Raw genomic sequence first — 17,644 nt, 5'->3', positions numbered from 1 at the left:
TTGGGTTTTAGAATATCGTAGCTGAAACCAATATGTAATGACTATGCATACAAAAGCATGATGTTCTTCTCATATATTTTATGATGGTATGATACTAAACCGCTAACGGGAGGGATTTTGCTTGATTTTCATATGATGAAGACATACTCTTTCTATCAGTTTAATTGAGGTCTGGAGCTGGCATGTCAGTAACTACTTGTTTATTTGTGTATCATTGTCATTTTCCTTAGTTTCTTTTGTTACCTTCTCTGACATCGGACTCGGATTTCTTTTAAACTGAGTTTTACTATGCATATAACTGTGTGTTTTTTCATTCTACATTGGCTATATGTATAGGGGGAGGGTTGAGATCTCACAAAACAAGTTAAACCCCGCCGCATTTTTGCGCCTGTCCCAAGTCAGAAGCCTCCGGTCTTTGTTAGTCTTGTATGTTTTATAATTTTAGTTCATATATATGTTTTGGAGTTTAGTATGACGTCCATTTTCAATGAACTAGTACACATTTTTTTAGGGGCTAGCTGAGGTCCACCTCCGGATGCGGGATTTTCTCGCTGCATTGAAGACCCATTGGTGGCCTTCGGCTGTTATCTGCTCTTTGGTTGGGTTTTTGTTTCTTTGACATATACCCGATTCTCAATTCTAAAAGTAAGCATTAATCTCTTTCTCATCACACAATTTAGAAACAAGTTATTATGTATTTTCATATATATTTTCATTTTTTTTCATTCATTTCGAAATCCATTTGTACTTACAGCACATGTCAAAATTACTAACTCAGAAATCCAGTGCTCGTCACACAAAGAACGGACAATTAAGCCCCCTTGGTAAAATAATAACAACCCTCCTTATTTGTTATAGCGATAAAATTCATTATTATCTGAAGATTTGTGTAAACTAAACTTAAGCAACCATCAATCATTCGAACAATTTTAAGAAAGTTATATTTTTCAGTGGTACCCAATAGAATTGAATTAAACGTAAGAAAACAGCAACAACAAACAACAATACAAAGGAAATTTACTAGCAAAAATTGATACAGCCTAAATAAGAAGTTATATTACGACCATTTCAACCGCCAACAAAGAAACCATAACTTCATTCCCGTCCTCCTGAGAAAGACCATATATAACTAAATAATCAAAGTTCAAATTGTCCAGACAAAGTCTTAACATTAGTCTAACTACATAATTTATATACATTTACATAAACCAGATTAGGAAGACCGGATCTTAAAGAACACAATGAAGAATTTGAATTGATGCCCGAAAACGTCTAAAGATGATAAAAGAAAATGAAAGTCTTCCTTTAACGTAACACTGTACCAAAAGTTTCACGAAATCATAAACAGACACAAAAGCCTATCTTTGAAACATGTTAGAATGCACACTTAGAAAATTGAGTAACCACACTGAAGACATACAAGAACAAATGAATCGCCCCACACCCTTCTAGACATATAAGTTTTACTGTAGCACAATAAGGGCTTTCAACAAAAAACTTTTTCTTATCCGTTCTTTACCGATTTGACACACCTAACAGAAAGCGCACGTATCTTGAAATAAAATTTCTTCGACTTCAGATTTCTGATCGCGAAATCCCCCCCCCCCCCCCCCCCCCCCAGCAGAATAGTTTTGAATTCTGTGACGTCACAAATATCAATATTTGGCACTATGATCGCAATCCGTACCAGAATGTGTATGAACTTACAATGAATAAGTAAATACATATTTCCACATAGTATACCTTCTTAAGCAGTAAACTGCATGGAATAAAGTACACATGTCAATGCAAGATAGTAAAGATACATATTAATAATTATCGTTATTATATAATGAAATTGGAATGCTTAATTGAGTTTCTATAATGATATATAAACATCGATTTCAACAAGAAATGTAACAGGTTTTCTGCTTTTAATGAAATGTATTAATCGGGCAAAATGTAGACATTGTCATTGAAACGTGGGGTTATCATCTAAATGCCTTATTTCAGGTACCTGTTTTTTCAAAATATTTTTGCTTATATAAAAATCAAGACTTCAACTTCAACTACAACATGTGATTCAACTATCTTTTTTAACCATGCATCTACGCATGTTTATCTAGTTATATAATTCAAACCCATTTCTTTTATCTCCTGTCACACCTTACCGGATAACGCGAACGGACGCCGAACGGATAACTTTTTTTCAAACCGTTCATGTCCGTTAGACGTCCTTCCATATCCGTTTTATGTCCATTCAGCGTCCGTGTTATCCGTCGACATCCGTTCTGTCCGGTGAAAAAATTTGAGCATGTTCAAAACTTTGAACGGACGTCCAACGGATGAAATGTCCGTTGAACGTCCGGTGGGCGTCCGTTTTTTACGGTACTCGTCCGTTCTGTTTCCGTTTTGTATCCGTTACTTGTCCGTTATACATCCGTTGGAGGTCCGGTAGACCAATTCAACAACGGACTTCTACCGGACGTATAACGGATAAAACGGATGATGAACGGATGTGAAACGGACATAAACGGAAGGATAACGGATAAAACGGATACGTACCGAATGTAAAACTGATAAATGCCAATTGAAAATTTCGCTTCAGAAACATGGTCAGGCGGCGTTATTGGCATTTATTTCTGACATTTTGTCCTCTTCCTTTTCCACCCCTACCCTTTAGCGGCATTTTTAAGAATAAACTAAATCCAGTTACATGGAAACTTTTTAATTATTTTAAGGTCACGTGTATGTAATTTACATGTATTATTATTGCCGCCTTTAATTTTCCGCTTATCTTGTTCAGCCGTTTAATCCGGTACGCTTCCGTTAGGTGTCCGTTTTATGCGGTACTCGTCCGTTGGATGTACGTTCGACATCCGTTCTGTCCGGTACGTTTCCGTTTGTCGTATGTTGCATATCCTGTGTGTGTCCGTTATGCATTCGTTACCCGTCCGTTTTCTTTGTTCAGTACACCAACGGACTCCCAACGGATAAAAAATTTGTCAACGGAAAACTTTTTTTTCATCCGTTCGGCGTACGTTCGAGCTATCTGGTAAGGTGTGACCACAGCTTTTAATACCAACTGTCAAAAATTTTCTGATTTTGGATAATGCCTTTATGTTTTGAGGTACTATTCACAAATCTTTCATTTACAGTATAAAATCAAAAGACATTTTTAAGTCAATAAAAAGTTGAATTCGTACTGAACATGTACCTACATATTTAAAATCTTTTAAAAATATAATAAACTGCAAATAGCCTAGGCTCCGTGTTGAAGGCCGTACTTTAACCTATTATGGTTTACTTTTACAAATTGTGACTTGGATAGAGAGTCATATGCACTCATACCATATCCTCTTATGTCTATAATCTTGTTTATTTCAGTGAAACTTTAATTGATGTCTTTTGAATAAACGATGAATCAAATGTTATCAAGCCTGCGTTCACACACCAGATTTTTATCAGTATGATTGTTATAAAAAATAACATATCTCACTTGGATATATAGTTTATCAAACCTTGCACTCTATGTTGCCTACTCTAAAGTGCGTTGTAAACCAGGATTTGTTATCAAATTTCACCAAATTTCCGACATATTTGGGTTGTAGATGTAAAACGTTTATTTAGAAAAGTTAAACACACATCATTTCATTTCACGTTTTCATATGTTTATTAATAAACTCACCATAGATACCAGGATTGAAATTTGGTTTTTGCGCCAGACGTACGTTTATCAACTTGAAAGTATTTTCGTTTTCAAATTATGGACTTGACATTGGGCACCAAATCAGGTCCTTTTTTTACATACCGCTTGATTAGTACTTGATCAAGAAAGTTGCTTGGTTTTTATTTTGAACAAATTGTTGGGATTTTTTTTTTATTTGGCATTTTAACGATAGAAATGGGAACTCAATCGTTATATCAATAATAGTGTGTTTCAAATGTCCAAGTAGGGGGAGTTAGATATAATTAAAACCTACTTACCATGAAGAATCAATTACTTCAACAATGCGATATATACAGTTGGGTGCAGACCAAGCATTACATGTAGACGGGCGGAAAAAGTTAACCCGGTATTTACTCGCGTGTACTTCATGTAAACCCCGCGTTAACTCTGCGTTAACTCCGAAATTTTAGTAGACATAAAATGGATCTTTATCCTGGAACTGTAAAACCTACAAGACTTTTAGTTTACATTCGTGAGAGGATAAGTTTAAGAAGATCTGGTAAAAACATAACTGAAGTTAGAGATGAATTGATACGATCAGATAATGTTCAAGTTTCTAGAAAGGGTTTTAATGCATTTCTACGAAGTTTCCGTCAGAGTGGAAATATTTGTGTGAGTCGATATTTGTACATGTAACTTTTGAAAAGAAAATATAGAAAATCCGCTATTAAAAGTTTTTTTTTAATTGTTATGGTTTTAAACACATATACGTAAAATATTAAGAAAAAAGTCGTTTTAACATTATAAAAAAAGTACAAATGTACACAAAGTTTATGTTATAATTTACACAATCAGTTAACGCGAAAAGTAAACGCGCGTTTAGTTACAAGAGCACGTAAAAATACACTTATGAAATCTGTAGTAAACGCCCGTTCACTTTTAAGTGCACGTAAAAATAAACTTGTGAAATCTGAATTATACGCCCGTTTACTACTGTCTAAACGGACACAGAGTAAACGCTCGTTTACTCGGGTAGACATTAGAAATGTACATTTTGACCGCGTTAACGTAATTATAGTAAACGCGAAAATTGGAGTTAACTAACGAAATATGTGCACGCGGCGTTAACGTGCGTTTACTTTATGTAATGCTTGGTCTGCACCAAACTGTCAGCTCAGTAATTTAATATTCAACTATGGGTTATCAATCTTTTTATGTTACTATGAAGTAAAGATGCATTTTACGATACAGTTATGTTCTAATTTAAAACAAAAAGTATCATGAAAAATACCGAACTTTAAGGTTAATCAAAAAGTAGAATTCCATAAAAAGTGACAAAATCAAACCTTAAACTTTATCAAACAACCGAAAAACAAAATATTCTTGCTCAAAAGCTAGAATTAACCATAGTAATGGACAATATAGTTGTTATAGCAAGAACTGATTCTTTAATATGCCCAGTTGCTGTATTAAATAAAAATAACACTTTGATTAATATCGTGCTACCGAAGCGTTTTTGTATATGATAACCCTCGGGAATAACAGTCCACAAAACATATCTTGTAATATATAAAATTCCTACATGCGATACTTTTGACTGAATTAGCCATTATCCTACATTTGAGTACAAGGAATTTCGAAACAACATTTGAAAGTAGCTTATATTTTTTAAGAAACGGTCATCTTAAAATAGTGTCCTTTTTCTACAAAAGTTCATCGGAAGATACCAAAACCTTGTTCATAAATATTCCGTAGCAACTTCACAAATTATACACGATGGTATTGAAGTTTAGATTCTAGGTACTGACGTTATTTATCATCTTAATAACGTGTTATAGAATTCTTGTGTTTGTCTTTGTAAATTATTACTTTTACTATTTAGACTAATTTTGGTAGTGTCCATTTGACGTGGCTCGGTACTTGTACATCCAATCATTGTGCTATTGTTCTATGGGACATTTTCGTATCCTTTTTTTTCATCTTGATACAATTCATTGCACAAATCGTTATCATCTTTTACATCAATTTGCAACATCTATGAAAAACATCAAGTCCTCAGGCTACCTCACACTTATCTTTCATGCAGTTCATTCATTCTACTTATCTCAGAAACCTACGCAGAATACAAAATAAAACGTAAAATTGACCGATAATTGTCTTAGTTTTCAGTGAAAAAGACAAAAAACAAAACGAATTAATCAAATGTTCGTACGGGTTTGGATTCTATTCCGCCATGCGAATTCACGATCAAAAACGTTGATATTCATCAATATGAAACACTGTTTATGAGACAGCGGTCAATTATACAAAGAGTCATAAGGAATTTCGAAAGATAAAAAACTAGCATACACTCAATCTTACACATGCATATTCGCATGCTCACAAAAAATATATTTACAAACAAATTATTTACAACAGTTTGTTATTTTTAGCATATTTAATCATTTGCACTATTGCCTGTCCAATTTTAACACTCATATATTTCGTATCACGAACATCACTGAAGTCTTGTGTCAATACTGTATTGAACGTTTCTGAATATCAATCAATATTAGTAAGTTCTTCATATGTTTTTTAATCCATATCAAATATAATTACCCGTGTTCTCAATTTTGCATATAAGTTTATCACTAGCAGTCCAACTTTTTTCAAGACAAATTTGGAAATCAAATCACACTTTTCATTATGACTTGCATCATGTACGATTTTTATATTCGGATTATCTGATTCACGTTCTTCTGTTCTTATTTTTTAATTGTGAAGTACTTTCTTTTTCACACAAATGTGTGTAGCTGGCGGTTTGTATTCTTGTCTTTCGTTTTAGCTAATGTGTTTTGTCTATATGCCTTTTTTCTTTGTTCACATATTTGTTTGCTTTTATAGTGATTTGGATTTTAACACAATGTTGACTGCTGTTCCCCAGTTTTTTTACAGTTTTACCTATTATGTCTCTTTGTTTTGTTCACTCATCGTTGTCAATATAATGGAATTTGATGCTACTGTCATACAAGTGAGAAGTTTAGCTTGCTATAAAACCAGGTTTAATCCACCATTTTCTACATAAGAAAATGCCTGTACCAAGTCAGGAAAATGACAGTCGTTATCCATTCGTTTGATGTGTTTTACTCTTTACGGGAAAAAATTTACCACAGAATGTTACTACTTTTCCGTTTAGTCCCCCTTTTGGGCATTTAGCGCCTTAGTCTCATTGAATCTCCAGCTTTCGAACACCAAAGTTATAGGTTTCATGAATTTACTAATCATAATGCTCTTGTTTATAAGTTTTATGTTCTTCTATGTATAGATAAATGCCTATATATTTGTTGATGTCAATTATATTTTTCCAAATGAATTTGCTAATGATTTCGACATTAATAATGTTATCGTGTGCTCCTTTTGATTTATGATGATAGTGCATACTATCCTATTCTAATAAATTTAAATGCTATGGTGCGAAACTCATTACGAAAAGGAAATTCAGTTGCTCATTTTGAGATAATCAAATAAGTTTAATTTTCGGAACAGCGAGACAGAAGAGTGCATAACTTTATTGACTATCGAAAAAGACTTCCATTTCAGGCGAAAGCAGATTTTGAAAATATTTAGTGATACTCATGAAACGCGTGCCAATAAAATAACAGCAGCATTTTAATTGAGTGTATATTTTAATTATAATGGCGTTATGTTACAAATTAGTCAAGGTTGTTGTGATAATTGATTGCGATGATAGCCATCGTGGCATTGTGTAAAGAGTCAGTCTATTAGGCTGAGATGGTCAGGTGTAATACATTTTCAATACACAAATATTTAAATTAGGTTAAGAGATTGTAGATTTAAAATACTGTCTTGTATGTCATTAAAAAGCCTATCAAGTTAACTATAAGGTACAACACGATACATAATAGGAGATGTAATAAAACAATATACAAAACAATTACAGAACTTATTTAGTTAATGGAAGATGACATGATAGTAGTAAAAATCAGTTTTCATTTGGATTAACTATAGTTTATCAAAAGAAAAACGTAGAAAAACGAAGTTTAGACTGAGGGTATTATAATCACTAGTATCAAATTATCTTTACAAATCGTCAAAGATAAAATGGATCCATTATTTCTTATTAGTCTGGTCCTTATTTCTGTAGTACAAGGTGAGTATGTTGTAAACAAATAAATTATATATTTTTTTGATATGTTAAAAAAAAGGTTTTTGAGCATGACCTTTAATATTTATATATTAACCCTTTACATTAGGGGAGATGTTGAAATTCCTACCCGCTGTCCAGATTCAAATATTTTGCAGGTTATACTTTGGCGTTGGTGATAAATTACAGTCGAACCGTCACAGAATACATAGGAAACTAATAACACTGATCCTAAATGTATTTTGTAAGAAAAAAAAAAAAAAAAAAACTCCGGAATTGTCAGTACTCTGTAATGTTGAATGGGATTTTTGTTTAACCAAACAGTAGAATTATTTTAGTTGAACCAACAAAAGCGAAAACACATAAGGTAATTAGACCTGGTGGTGGTTGAAAAAAATGACTTAAATGTCACGATAAAAGTCGACCATCTCTGCAGATTATTTTTAATTGAAAAGAGGTTATTTTAATGTACTATAAAACAGCGTAAAGATTTTAGGGAAATCAGTTCCAGCAAAGTAGAGTGAGTATGTGCAAATTGCTGTAAAGACGACGCTTTAAGTGCAGAAACTTTTGAAACGACAATCGAACATTTTTTTTTAAATCGCGATGAAGATTTTTTGCCACTCTACTAAATACTGTGTACGAGTTTCATGAATTGTTTATCATAAAATGTTCTATGTCTTGTTGCACGATATTTAAACAGATGGATAGACAGAAATTCATAATTCAATTATGACAAAATTTTAATTCAGAATATAGTTAAATGTTTTGTGTAACTCCAAATTAAACGTGTAATAGTCTTTCCGAGATAGACGAAATAGCAAATTCACACGCCGGATTAAGAAAAGGACATACTAATACTACTGGTGCAGGGGGTAATTTATCTCACATTTAGGAAACTTTTATTTGAATTTTTGTTTTTAACTATATATATATATGATTTATTTAATCATATGAAATAAGGATGCAAAACATATGTCAAATGCTAACCGATAAAATTTAAATGGCTACTTCAGAATACAAACTGGGTAATCTGATTGGAATGTTGTCCAGTATAAGAATTAGAAGCAGTGTGATTGCCAAGTATAGATGACATGTATGTTTTCAAGTGATTCCAACGTGTATCATACCCGTAAAACCGATAATAAACAACATTAATTTTAATTGGAATGACATGACATTATTTTGTTTAGGTCAAATGTATACTTAGGAACACTTTGACCGAACAATTTAATCTGATACGGGGCCGACAATTTGGCGGATTCACGGACAAACGTAAATAACAGAAAACACAATTCCTCCCTTCTATCGTGGGTAGGACATCACAAAATAAACTACTTTCTCCCCCGTTCCCATCTGCGACCACACTACGATTATCACGATCTAACTACGCTTACCACGCTTCTACTGCGATTATAGTACGCTATTACCACGATCATACTACGATCATACCACGTTCATACCGTGATCTTACTACGCTCTCAGCAATAACGTCAACATCGTGTTCCATATAACATCGCTGGGGGCAAGAAGGAAGGTTCATCCTCGATTCGTATCTCGTTCATCAACTGATCATGATGACCAAACTGGAGTCTCCTTTCGGTTGATAACCAAGGATTAACCGAACAGGACCTACGCCGTCTGAAATTTCTTCTTATTTTTCTTCTTTGCTCCCAATAACAATATCATGGCCTGGTCGTTTAGAAGTTGTATCTGTGTAAATGATTGTAGAAGCAATACTACATGTACATGGTCATGTGTGTCTATGGTTCAGTTGAAATTGATGTTTCAAGAGAGCTTTTATGTATTTTATGTGACAATGACAATGAGCATGACTAGACTCGAAATGGTTGTAATATGAACGTAGTCAGGTCGTAAGAAGAGCGTGATGAGGACGGCATGAGCGTGCTAGAATCGTACTATGGTCTTGAACAGCGAGGTATAAACGTGGTATAGTCGTAGTAGAAGTATTGTTGGGTCGCGGTGAGAACGTGATGGTCGTAGTGAGGTCGTAATTACGTCTCTGTAAGATCGAAGCGCAGTCTCTCCAACTAGAATCGCGCTTTCGCTACGCTCTCGCTACGATGGTACAGCGACCTTTGCGATCTTACCATTACCTTATTGCGCTCTCACTACGCTTCTTCTAAAACCTGATTTCGCCACGACCGCGCCACGACCGCACCACGATTGTTTTGAACATGTTCAAATATGGCCACGCTCATCACGATCATGAAGACCTCACCACGACCGTACCACGACCTTACTGCGATCTACACAATCGCACTACGATCTTCAGAGATCGTAGTGCGATCGTGGCCTAGTGTGACTGGGGTATTACTGTTTAGATTTTATCTGTCTTCTTGATCCTAGACTTACTTGATCCAAGAAGAACCAGGGGTATGTCAAAGAACGTCTCGTCCTTTTTCTAAAAAAATATTCATCGAAAGACCTTGTTAATAAATATTCCGTATAAACTTCACAAATGATACACGATGGTTTTAAAGTATAGATTCTGGGTACTGACGTTGTTTATTATCTTAATAACGTGTTATATATTCTTTTTATTAAATTTTGTCTTTATGAATATTACTTTTACTGTTTAGTGTGTTTGATACATATGACGTGGCTCTGTACTTATACATCCCATCATTGTGTTATTGTTCTATGATAATTTTTGTATTCTTGTCTTTCATGTTATTTTACTTGGTACTATTATTACGGCTGATATACGTATCGATGTGGTTATGATATCAAGAATATAACTTTTTTTAAGGTTTTTACTTATATATACCATGTTTAAAACATTGTTGTGACGTCATTCTATTGTTTTACCCGTTCTTTATTTTTCTTGATTGGACTACCATTTACCTGTAAGAAACCATAATGTTACCTTTAACTGTCCAATATTTTTAAGAATAGCCCTCCTCTTTCTTAAAAATATTGGACAGCTGAAGGTAGCATAACTGATTCGTACAAGTAAATGATAGTTCAAGAACTGAAAGAAAAAACTAATCAATTCCCACAATGTTTTTCTTCTTGTGAAAAAAAAATACAACCAAAGAACAAATGACAATTACACTAAAACATTTTATTAAAGTCACCTTCCAATACAACAATTTTGTCACTCATCGAGACAGTTTCCTGAGAAAAATAATCACTTTCAAATTGATTTTAACACTACCAATACTTAAATCACAGCCATTTTTTCTCATGTTTTGAGTTGTCTCCTTTCGCACCAATTTGGTTGATAATACTTGTAAAGCTTGTTTTTATTGCTTTTATATGTATTTCTTTTTTCAAAAGATTTATTCTGACCTCGACAAAATCGACCTCTGGTATTGCTCTTACTCTTCCTAACATATTTTCCAGCTACAATCAAAATGGAAAAAAAAATAAAGTAACGCTTCTGATGTTTGATAGATCATGCCGCAATACAAGGACCATAAGTTAAATAATTGTATAATAATTATCAAGAGAAAATCGTTCATCTGAAGTAAATGTTTTACAAAGTGTTGATGTGCAAGCCACATATTGTTCCTTGGACAAAATAGCTAATCATGAATTTGATTAACAACCTAAACCTCACCCTTTGTACAAGGTGCAAATCGAGAACTTGCTTCATAAACTAGGGGACTACAATAGTTTTTATAATTTGCAGTTGTCGGCGTTGATTTATAAGTTGTTGTTTTTTTTAATCTGATATTATTGCTTGAATAGGAATGTAATGCAACACTTCGCTTATCAACGACGATGAATATGGGAAGCAAAATAAAGAAACACGTTACCGCAGGTTATCTGTTAAACAAATCAATCATGTGTCCGATTCGCACTTTGTTCGTAGTGATCTCTTGAACTGTTGAAATTAAATAAATTTGGTACTAGATTCAATCATATGTTAATATATAATAAAACTATATAGTTTGAATAGTGTTAATATATAACAAAACTGTGTAGTTTAAATAAGTTTTAGACAATTTGTGATTGTGTTATATAAATTTGAACATAAAACCCTTTCCTGCATTGAATTGATTGAAAAAGGGGGAATAAATAAAAGTATTTCTACTATACGTAACATAAAAATACGTATTCAACTGTTTCTTTCCAATGTACTTTCCAAACAGTTTCAGACACTTCACTTTAGTGTAGACCTCAGCGGTAAACCTGATTGAGGACAATTATTATAGATAAGCAAAGAACAAAGATATGTACACATGTAATGCAAAGGAAAATCGAGAGACACAATTTTATTTCGGAAACATAAAAAAAAACAAAACACAAGGGACATCAATACACAAATAAACGAAAAAAGAGCGACACGACCTATAGAAAAAAAACCAGAAAGAAGGGGGGATATTCATGTGGTAACGTTTGGGTAAACAGTAACCGTCTCTTGCAAGATAACCACCGAGATAAATTGTTGTGAACGAGGAAGGAGAGAGGGGGCTGCGTCATACTGTCATACTGGAGATAAATTTTGATGAACGAGGAAGGAAAGAGGGGGCTTGCGTCATATTGTCGTACGGGAAGAATTGTGAATATATATTTTTTCATGCATAGTAGGTGAATAGGTCTGATCGATTTATTGATCTCCGGACATTTCATGGCGATGAATTTAGATATGATAACTATATTAATTTATTCTTACAAATAAAAGATATAATATTTGGATCATAATTATCTCCAATTTAATTTAAATATTATAAGACGAAAATTCCGATGATCAACAAAAGAATTTGAATTGATTGCATGTTGTTATCTCTTCATTTGTTCTCATTAATTATGTATATGAAATAAAATCGACGGCGGTGCGCTCGATATGGTTGAACCTTTTTCTTCAACGTGGACCTGTGTTCACATATTTTCCTCTTTTTTTGTCATTCACCTAATTAGAAATAAAACCCCAGAAGAAATAAGGAACTAATTGGAGAGGACTACGTTTTGAAATATAATTATAAAACTTGCCATTATTAGCTGCTATAACTATATCCCCCTTGTAATCCACACTGAAATCGAATATATCTGAAGAATATACTTTCATCGTCTTTATGCATTTTGAAACACCAAACGCATGTAAAGGTATTCACGGAAAATATAGAGTAGTCCTAGCGCAAGCAAAAATCATGATACGCATGCGCAGTGTCTTATATTGATTTTATAGGAAACTTGATTCATGACTTGAAAGTGACCAAGGGATAGAGGACCTCAAATCAAAACAACCGGCATGCAAAATAAAATAAAAATTATGAGCATTTAAAACAAAAAACTGTGAAGTTATTCCAAATATGACTAATGCAATCTATGGAAGAGGATAAACAAATATTTCTATGTTGTGATGTTACACTATTGTTTCAGATAAGGGTAAAGGTTGGTACGTATTAAAACGTTTAAACCCGCTTCATTTGTTTGCACCTGTCCTAAGTCAGGAATCTGATGTTCAGTAGTTGTCGTTTGTTGATGTGGTTCATAAGTGTTTCTCGTTTCTCGTTTTTTATATAGATTAGACCGTTGGTTTTCCCGTTTGAATTGTTTTACACTAGTCATTTTTGGGGCCCTTAATAGCTTGCTGTTCGGTGTGAGCCAAGGCTCCGTGTTAAAGACCGTATTTCGACCTAAAATGGTTTACTTTTATATATTATGACTTGGATGGAGGGTTGTCTCATTAGCACTCATACCACATCTTCTTATATCTACTTAGCGGTTCCAATAATGTCTTTTTTTGTAAACCGTAAAATTATAAGAACATAACTATAATGGTTTACTTTTATAAATTTTGACTTGGATGGAGAGTTGTCTCATTGGCACTCATACCACATCTTCTTATATCTATATAAGCATATCAATGATATTGCATGTCAGTACACGGTGCTGACCACTGGGCCGATTACCCCCGTTGGCGAAAAAGTAGACAATGAAAAATATATGAGCTCGTTCATGAAAAGGTCAGATTTCAGAAAACTATAGCAAAAATTAGGGTAAGTCATTAAAAAGATGAAACAGCAAGAGTGAAATGTATAAGTTTGAGATAAAGAATACTGATAAAATTAAGTCTGCCTCATATCTTGACTTGCATCTAGACATTGACAATGAGGTTCGGTTGAAAACAAAAGTTTACGATAAAAGAGATGATTTCGGCTTCCCAATTGTGAACTTTCTATTTCTGTTTCTATTCCTGCATTAGAAATAATTATTTCCCAGTGATAATAGGAGGTTTGTTTTGCTAAGTTTTTAGTTTTCTATGTTGTGTTTTGTGTACTGTTTTCTGTCATTTTTGGTGCTATATCGTGCTATTGTAAAATTATATTTCTAGAAGGGTTTCGGGGGGTTCACTTGTTTTTGTATGTCTACAATGAAGGTTACACTGTTTTTTCGTTGTGCTGTCTCTTAATATGTTTCAAGCTCAACATGTGGAGTAGGAATTGCTTATCCTTCCAGAACAACTGAGATCATCCCCAGTTTTTATGGTAGGGTTCGTGTTTCTCAGTTTGTCTGCTTATCTTTTTTCTTTCTTAGCCATGGCGTTGTCAGTGTATTTTCTACTTGTATATTTGAATGTCCCTTTGGTATCTTTCGTTTCTCTTTCAGAATTTCTGCTGTTTACAATATCAACGTTAATTGTTTAAATAGCATTCATGAATATAGACCTTATATATATTCCATTGTTATAACTGGCAACAGGGTGCAAATATTGATATACATGAACAAAGTCTTATAGGTTGCACTTCTGTAAATATAGTTAATGCAATTTCCCATAGGAATTCATTTTAGTTCTAAAACTGTACAACTTTACTATGTTTACTATGTTTTGTAGAATATATTCTAGAATGGACACTTCATATGCACTACTATTTTTTCAAAGGTCACAACAAAGAGCTGTGTGGCATATTTTCCATATTTATATAAATACTGATAGATTGTACTTCTATGAACTTCTAAGAGTTGAAACTTCTACTACAACTCTGTACTATCCTTCTGTTTTTACTTAAATAAATTTGACAACTATCCATGTAATTTTAAACTGGTGTGTCTCTATGAGATGAAACGTATCTTGGAATCAGTAGGTAAAAATAACAAAAATTACAAATCTACCCAAAAGAGGCATGGTTTGTGACACAGATGTATTCAAAAAGTGAAACATTAGGCCGTATTTTGAAATATAATTGTTAAATTTTTATACATTGTGACTTGGATGGAGAGTTATCTCATTGGAACTCATACCACACTTCTTATTTATAAATAACGACTAAGAAAAAGAACAGCAAAAAATGCCAAATTGCGAAAGAAAAATTAATATCGGTAATTAACTATTTGACACTTTAAAACACAAAACATTATCGATAAAAAAAATCGAGTCTGAGTATTTATCATTGAAGTTGTATTGCTCGAAAGTTAGTCCCTGCAGAGTTGGTAAAAAGCAACGTAGAAGACGAAAACTAATGCGATCTTTCTAAATTTATTATTGAAGTATAATTTAGTAGTTTAAACATATTTTATTGTAATTTAGTAAACATTTAACTATTAGAATAAAGCCATATCCCTGCTCCAATGACTTTAATCCGAAATTACTAAACATGCAAAAAGCACAGTTGCTAATCATAAAATGTTTAAGCTTCTTCTTTCACAATCTCACTCAACAACTATAAAAATAGGAATATGTGGTATGATTGTCAATGAGACAACTATCCACCAAAGTTCTTTGTTTGATCTTTTTTAAATATTTCCATTGTTCTTGATATATGTAATACTTATATGAACATGTGTACACAAAAATCTATAAAGTTATAAACATTTCATTAACGTGAAAACAATGTCAAACAAACGTTGAAAATTGCTCCTTTTATAGAATTAAATTTGCCATTTCTGTTTATATCTGTAAACACGGTTGCTTTGTGACCAAACGTCGCTTGGAAAAGCTGAAAAATTAAACTTATGAAGTAACTGTTTGCATCCGAAGCGCTATTATTAATTTATATTCATCTCGAACGCTATTATTGATTTACCTTCAAGGGGGACATAATTATTGATTTATCGTCATCAGGAACGCTATTATTGATTTATCTTCATCAGGAACGCTATTATTTATTTACCTTCATTAGGAACGCTAATATAGATTTACGTTTATCAGGACCGCTACTATTGGGTTACCTTCATTAGGAATGTTATTATAGATTTAACTTCATCAGGAACGCTCAAAAGTAAATATTTAATGTAACGAAACACGAAAAAGCATTCAACAAAATTAGACCTAAAATAAAACCAAAATAAATCAATGGTCTATTTTTTGCCTGAGAGTGTTAGAACCTTAGAAATATCTTTGAAAGAATTAAAAAAAAACATGTTACATGTAACCTTAATCCAACATATAGTTTTGATAACCTATATCAAGAATTAGGAGATAAATTTCATCACATAATAGAAATTGTTTTGGAACTATTTTATCAAAAATGGAATGTGTTTGTACAATATCATTTAATAGTAGAATGTTTTTGTTCAGAATGATATTCGATTATAAAATCTGATAGTTTCAATACAATGTTTGTTATATATTTTAAGATTTTTGTGGGGAGAAAGGCAGAGTTGGAACTCTTGTATCAAATCCAGATGGTACAGCCACGGTTGTTGGCCAACAACAGTATGGTCAACCAGATTATGGACAACAACCTGCATACGGGCAGCCAATGTAGGAACATCCAATTAGGCACTGATCTGACATACATACCACATATTCAATATCACGTGTGTTACAACGTCTATTTCAGAAACTAGACATCTATTTGTATTAACTAATACTTTATTGTGTTAATTAACAATCAGGCCTTTTCAACCACCGGAATTTCTTGTTTTAGGCCATACCATTCTTATTTTGTTATAACCACATTGAATTGAGAAACAAATACATCGATAATGCTAGACGTTTTATTGCCAACTTATTGGTTGAGTTTAGTAGATTGTTTCAGCATATAGTCGGTATTCGAATGATTGCTGATTGAGACAAACTACTGTCTGACTAATTTTTGTACTCATATGAAGCAAAATTCATGTATAACCTAGAAAAAGAATCTTACATAGTTCACTTTCGTATATATTGATGATGTTCTGTTACTCTAACGAACACAATTTATTTGGTGTTCATATCTCATTATCCAAGTGAGCAATTTTTTAAAATTAATGATACTACCTTTAGAGGAATCTTTGCTCTATATATTGATCTTTTCCTCGAAATGGACGGCTTCTAACAGGAATCAGTAACAAACGTCATGATTGCATCTTTACAATTGTTAATTTGTACTTTGTGTCCTATTCCCGATTGTGACATTTTTACGAAGTGTGAGTTCGCATAGCTGATAATGCATGCCTAACAGGAAATGCTTACCTTGTAGACGCACTTGGTGTTGCTCCTTTCTGAGTTCATTGAGTTCCCTTAGTTTCTTTTTGTTATCTTGATTTGCCATTCATTATTGATTTACGAGATTTGATCATCATAAACTACTATCGCCTTATTGATATGTTTTTCTTTTATCGATCTGAAGCTGTATAAATCATACGGACTTCATTAACAGGAGTGTGTTCTTGACATTTTTACCTATTATGTCTGTTTATATTATTCACACAATGTTGTTAATATAATGGAATTTTATGCGACTGTCATTCAAGTGAGAGGTTTAGCTAGCTATACAACCAGGTTTAATCCACAATTTTCTACATAAGAAAATACCTGTACTAAGTGAGGAATATAAAAGTTGTTATCCATTCGTATAATGGTTTGAGTTTTTTATTTTGCCAATTGATCAGGGACTTTCCGTTCTGAATTTTCCTCAGAGTTCGGTATTCTTGTTATTTGACTTTTTTCTTAA

Source organism: Mytilus californianus, unplaced genomic scaffold (assembly GCF_021869535.1).
Source record: "Mytilus californianus isolate M0D057914Y unplaced genomic scaffold, xbMytCali1.0.p SCAF_4, whole genome shotgun sequence".
NCBI lineage: Eukaryota > Metazoa > Mollusca > Bivalvia > Mytilida > Mytilidae > Mytilus > Mytilus californianus.
The sequence above is the reverse complement of the archived record's forward strand: the minus strand, read 5'-3'. Positions refer to the sequence as shown.